Raw genomic sequence first — 6,767 nt, 5'->3', positions numbered from 1 at the left:
GAGAAAGCCACCTACTTTGTATGATACAGGAACATTTTGTAGATTGGTTTGAGTTGTATTATAAAATAATCTTACAGAAACATATTATCTTCCACTTATACCATGAACAAATATTATTTATAAAAAATAGTCTGTGATTGTATATGTAATGTATCGATTTACTGAGACATAATTTTCCATAGCACGAGTTTATCAGTCATTTGTGCAACAGACCGGTTGCAAGGACTTCATCTTTCATAGATACATTTGTAAAGCTTGGACACATGAAAGGATACGTTACATTGTGTTGCTATAATTTTATTTAGCATTTTCTTGCTTTGAACGAAACAAATTAATTGATTATGTCATGAAAGAACATTAAGCTGATGTGTCATATTTTGTTGACAAGATAGCTAAATTTGAAGTCTGCTTGCGCCAGTATTTGACTTTAAATAGCTTTTTATCATCTTTCATTTACTGAAACTGTATTCACAAGATGTTGCAGTCACTGATACTGTGTTAATATCGTCACAGCTGTTTCTATGTTTGGATAAGCACTTCTCAATCAATACTTTGAAAATCTTCAAAATATCCAGCTCTTTCACTTGCAATTTGAAAGCAGCCGTTTCGCTATCTCTGTTGTATCAGTATCTCTGCTACATTTGGCATCAAAATCAGTTGCACGTTTTCCAGTACAAGATACAGTTTTCATATACAGCTTTCATTTAAAGTCTTAGGAGATATAGAAGATATAAATATAGGAGATATAAGTATAGGAGATATAATTATAGGAGATATAAATGTAGGAGATATAAATATAAAAAACTGGAATATTTGGCATATTTTCACTCCATTATGTCATATGGTGTCATATTTTGGTGTAACTCCACAAACCGAGAAAACATTTTTGGAGTACAGAAGCGTATAATTAGAGTAATGTGTGGTGCAAATCCAAGAACATCATGTCGAAACCTATTCAAAGAATTGGGCATACTAACCACAGCTTCTCAGCGTGTTTATTCCTTAATGAAGTTTGTTGCAAATAATACGCATCTTTTTCCAACAACCTGTTTAGTACACAGCATCAGTACTAGGAATAAGAACAATATACATAAAGATTTAAAATCACTTACTCTTGCCCAGGCAGGAGTTCAGTATGCAGCAACGCATATTTTCAATAATTTACCAGCAACCATTAAGAGTTTAGTTTCAGAGAAGGCACAATTTAAACATAATTTATAAGAATTTATGGTAGCCAACTCCTTCTATTCCATCCATGAATTTCTCAACAAATGCAGTAGACCATTTTAATGAAAATTTACTATACTTCAATTTTTGACAATACCTGGTTGTAACAGCCAAGTAACTACCTACTGTGTGAATGATGAATTTAATGAAAGCAGATGTAAGTATTAAACTTGTAAATATTAGAAGTTTAATTTTAATTCATGTACATAATTTTACTGTTTATTGACTGAGGATCATTAAAATTAATGAAACTCAAGTTTTTCTAATTACATTTTTGTAATGTGTTTAACTGACATGTTCCACACCCAGGAGGATCCCTTCTTTTGTGGGTCTATGGAATGAATAATTAATCTAATCTAATCTAATCTTTCGTGACAGGAAAGTGACGTCAGACGAAATGTCGTGATGAATATGAGACGAGTTTTACGTTTGACTTATTATTCTATCAATCAATCTATCTATCTATCAATCATTCTAATTCAGTCTCGCTCTACTCTTCAGTAGGCGAAAATTGTAAACAATATACTTGTTTCAGCGGTTTGCTCACCAACCTTTGAGATCTTACAACACGGTAGCAGCTCCATACAAGTAGTTGAAGACGACAGAGTTGTTTAGGCGGCAGCTGTGTGAACTAAGCGTATTGTTTCCACACATACCATGTTTGAGCCGTGGCGGCGTTGTGCTATCTTTGGATCCCCTGACTAACTGGGGTACCGGTAGGAGGCCCGAGTGTCGCACTCATTCGCTCGGTTTATCGCTGTTTGCGACTGATGAAAAGGCGGGACCCGTGTCGCGGTTGGGGAGCCGGTGTTGGTACGAGGCAGCGGCAGGTACATTGTGGCCGTGGGGCCTGTTGGTTTATTCGGAGCCGTATGCACATAGCATCCATTATAGCTGGTTTCTGGGTTTTGGAGAGAGAGTGCATCAGCATTTTGCCTTCTGATATGTTCTCGCCGTTTGCATTTTGGATGTTGGCGGCCGGTATTGCCCTTTGAATGATGCTAAATGGAGTACTAAAGAAGTTGTGGCGCAGATTGTGTTTACTTCCTCAGTTAACCTTATAATTGAAAGGCTCAGGGCTTATTCACTTAACTCAGAGTTAAGTAATTGCTTAGCGAACGTTACGTTACTTTTAAGGGCTTTATTGAGTCTTGAAAGACGTGGACACCTTACTGCCGGAGCTCTCGTTTTAAGTGTCGTAATGTGTATGCAATTTGTTGATAGCCTTGGTTTTTGAGCCGTGTCGTTGTAATTGGCGCGACGTTTGCACGCGTGTACGTAATCGTGCGTTTCGGCCTGTGCATGTACCCGGACGGCGCTCCGGTAGCTGTTAACTCTCGCTGGAGTATGATTCCACCTGCAGCTGCTAGATGAATGGCTTTAAGTAACTGCCTTTTCGAGCTTGCCCCGTCTTGTGATCTAACGTAACGAACCAAAAAATCTATTTTCTTGATAATTTATTGAAACCCTCAGCTACCGGCAGGTGTTGTTGATATACCTCGATGTATGCCCCGACCGGGACTCGAACCCAGGATCTCCTGCTTACATGGCAGACGCTCTATCCATCTGAGCCACCGAGGACACAGATGAATTACGCGACTGCAGGGACTTATCCCTTGCACGCTTCCCGTGAGACCCACATTACCAACTGTCCACAATCTACATACGTAATGTACCTAATAGATATTTACCCATTGACTCATTACTCGCGCACACTAAGGTGAAGAGTTCGGGCAACCTATGCACACTCGCGCAGATGAAGGTCAATGGCTGGGTAGCCGTTACTATAAATGAAAACAGTAACTGCTCTCGAAAGAACAGATACCATTGATGACGGTGCAGCTTCTCTAGAATAATTGATAATTAATTGAAACCCTCAGCTACCAGCAGGTGTTGTTGATATACCTCGATGGGGACAGCCGAAAATGCGTGCCCCGACAGGGACTCGAACCCGGGATCTCCTGCTTACATGGCAGACGCTCTATCCATATGATCCACCGAGGACACAGATGAATAACGCGACTGGGTGTTCGAGTCCCGGTCGGAGCACATATTTTTAGCTGTCGCCATCGAAGTATATCAACAACACCCGCCGGCAGCTGAGGGTTTCAATTAATTACCAATTATTCTAGAGAAGCTGCACGGTCATCAATGGTGTCTGTTCTTTCGAGAGCAGTTACTGTCTTCATATATAATCTATTTTCTGTACTTGAGTTACGAACATTTACGGTACTTAAGTTACTGAACATTTTAATTCCATTTGTAATTCACTGCTTTTGATAGTCAGCTTAGCCTAAATTGGTTGCACACTTCTTGTAACTCGCTCAAAGATTACGAGGCATAAAGTTACTTCGATGATTGGTTCTTATAATTTGTTTTAGGAACATTTACTTAATTCCGTTGTTATACCTGCTTGGGTTTTATTTTAGGGCCTTATGGTCGTTTAAAATTTTATGTGACTTTAACCTGTCTTCTATTGAGTTTTAACAGTGGCTTCGGCCTACTTACTGTGATAAACAGTAGTTATTTCACATATTGTGTACTAAATTTGCTTGTATCTAAATTGATATTTCTCTTGTCTAAAGACTGTTTGTGTAAGAGAAACTTGCCTCATTATTGTAGAGAAGATTGTGGTTTCAACTACCTTTCTGATTGTTGGCATATTTGAAATAAATTTGTAATTTCTTGAGGAAAAATGATGCGCTTATCCCTTCCACGCTCCTATCCTTTGTGCTTCCTGTGCATTGGCATTTCAGTGTTTACATCTAGTGACAGACGTCTGTTCGACATTTGTGTTAATTTTAAATGCTACCTGGACGAAATGTCACTGTAGAAATCGCACTGTGACAACAGCGTGCGTTTACAGTCGCGGATAAAGGCTACCTCTCGTACGCAGAAGATACCAACGCGATGGTTAGGAGAACCCATGGACCTCTCTCCCGGTTGATTCCTTTTCTTGGCATTTAAACGTAGTGGGGCTGTAACTATCCTTCTGTGAAAACCACGTGGAGTGCTTCAGAAGCAAAAATCACTTAATGATAAAGAAATCTGCTACTTCACAAAAGTTATTACATGTTGTTATAGAAATCAATTACTTTTCAGTTCAGTGAAATATGACAACCAGTAAATATCGCAGCACTTGGAAGAGGACCCTGCCGCGCAGGATTAGCCGAGCGGTTTTAGGCGTCTCAAAAAATGGTTCATATGGCTCTGAGCACTATGGGACTTAAACTGCTGTGGTCATCAGTGCCCTAGAACTTAGAACTACTTAAACATAACTAACCTAAGGACATCACACACATCCATGCCCGAGGTAGGATTCGAACCTGCGACCGTAGCGGTCGCGCGGTTCCAGGCTGATGCGCCTAGAACCGCTCGGCCACGCCGGCCGGCCCGAACGCTGCACGAAAGACTATTGCACTCTGCAATTTACGGGTATGGCATTATCGGAGCATGTTTCTTGAAGAGGAATGTGTCACAGTGATGTAGGCCACTCCGGCCGGCCTCGAGGCTGCAATGATGGACTGTGCGGCTGGTCCCGGCGGAGGTTCGAGTCCTCCCTCGGGCGTGGGTGTGTGTTTGTCCTTAGGATAATGTATGTTACGTAGTGTGTACGCTTAGGGAATGATGACCTTAGCAGGTAAGTCCCATAAGATTTCACACACATTTCAACATTTTGAAGACGACCCTGTCTAGTCATAATTAAGTTTCAGTTTGTAACACAGGTACAATTAAAGCTTTCAGGAGATGTAAGATGCTATGTGTAGTGATCATATGCTTCCGATTGGAAGATACATGTAATTTGCCAGCTGAAGAAGCGTGCAAACCCGAAATGCATACTGACATAAATAAAACGCATTAAAAAAAGTGGCTGGTCGCAGTATTTTTATAGTAAAATATCTCTTCATGTTTTGGTGCTGACAGGGTTCTGCAGGGATGAGCTAGGCAGTAGGGGATTTTACTTTATTATATTAGCTTTCGAAAGGTAACTTTATTTTTCTTGCTACAGCCAAGCCTCGGCCAGCAGCGTTGGCTGCTTGTAATTTTTCTGTCCCATGGTCCAGCAACAGGAAGTCAGCACCAAGGCAGGCAATCTTGATGACGCGCCTCCCTCGTGTGGTGACGAAGTAACGCCATCTCTGCGATGCTGACCAGACCACGCTCTGGAAAGTTCCATTGCCACCCCTGCAGGTTTCTCGGTCCTGATCAATGAGGGTGGAGGAAGCCGCGTGGCGTGTTGAATGTACCCGGCTGCCCGTCGCCGGGGCCGCGCTTTTGGATGCACGCCCTGTAACAGTGAACAACTCCCGCTTCTCCTGGTGCTGCAGCGCCCTGGACTTAGTTTTCATAGCTGGCATCCCGCTCGAACTTGCCCGATTGGCAGACACCAACTTGCATTAGCTTCGTAAACTATGTTTCGCCAAACTCTACGCTCTGGCTAACCCTCGCCTCCCTAGGCCTGACGATGTGACCCTTCATACGGCAAAAGTGGTCAATAAAAGACCTATTACTTCAACTTTTTAATTATTCCTTCACGCCCACAGTCTCTCCATCTGACCGTACTGTACAGATTGTTACTGTGACCTTCATTTCTGCAGACTTTTGCAGGTGTCGTTTTCTTATTTTTCGTCACAGCCCTCTTCAATGGCCGTCTGTCACGATCATGCAACACACACTTCCGTCCGGATATGGTGGTGTTTTTCCGCTTTCCCTGTATGCGGTACGAATCTTCGACATGGTGTCTCTTGTAACACCAAACAGTTCGACTCCCTAGGTCATGGAAGCACCCGCCGTACGAGCGCTAACAATTTTCCCATGCGCTGAGCTCCGAATTAATGTATTCACAACGATACTGAAGACTGCTCTGTTGACGACTGACCCTAGTAACGGATTGAGAACATTGCAGATGCCGTTCGTGGTCAAATATAACGGCGCAACCTTCAAGCTTGTCTAGCATCTGCATTTGTGTTTCAGCATGCATTTCTCGCATTGTTTCCATAGTTTCGTCTACATCCTTTAGCTGCATGGCTTGTAATAAAGTGACTGACTTATTACTGTTGTTTTACTAAGCTGCCACCTACCTGCACCCTCGGCACGACCACCGCCGCCACCTAGGCCAGCGCATCTGTGGCACGTCACCCCTGGATCCACTTCACACCGTCTGAAAAAACTACTGCTTCAGAAATTTTCAAGTAAAGGGCAGTTTATGTATATGGTAAATATGAGCCACTCAATAAAGTTGAAGTACCTTTTACTAACTTGTTGGAATTCGTAGACCTTGAGCGTTGTCATCATCGCCCAACATTCAGTCACTGAGTGCATCTATTCCACTATATACCTGATGCTGATTCACTTGGGGAATCCACACTTAACCGGCTGTCTTGAGGTGTCTAATTCGCAGTATGCCATCTTCCAGTTACATTGCGGTCAACGTGCATCTGTATGCAATTCATCTAGTGTAGGTGCCTAGAAACGCCAGCGAATTTGGTCCTTCCGAGCTTCTGAGCTCTCCCAACTGTGAGAGACTCTACATAGTCGCT

The 6,767-nt window shown here is 42.3% G+C and overlaps 1 non-coding gene across 1 annotated transcript; it reads right to left on the bottom strand.

The window, feature by feature from the left end:
- Nucleotides 1–2,734: 2,734 nt before the first annotated feature.
- Nucleotides 2,735–2,808, bottom strand: Trnat-ugu. The gene has a single exon. It is a non-coding gene; the product is annotated as a tRNA-Thr (tRNA).
- Nucleotides 2,809–6,767: the final 3,959 nt, after the last annotated feature.

Source organism: Schistocerca piceifrons, chromosome 1 (genome assembly GCF_021461385.2).
Source record: "Schistocerca piceifrons isolate TAMUIC-IGC-003096 chromosome 1, iqSchPice1.1, whole genome shotgun sequence".
Classification (NCBI taxonomy): Eukaryota; Metazoa; Arthropoda; class Insecta; order Orthoptera; family Acrididae; genus Schistocerca; species Schistocerca piceifrons.
This window is presented reverse-complemented; position numbering and strand designations above follow the sequence as displayed.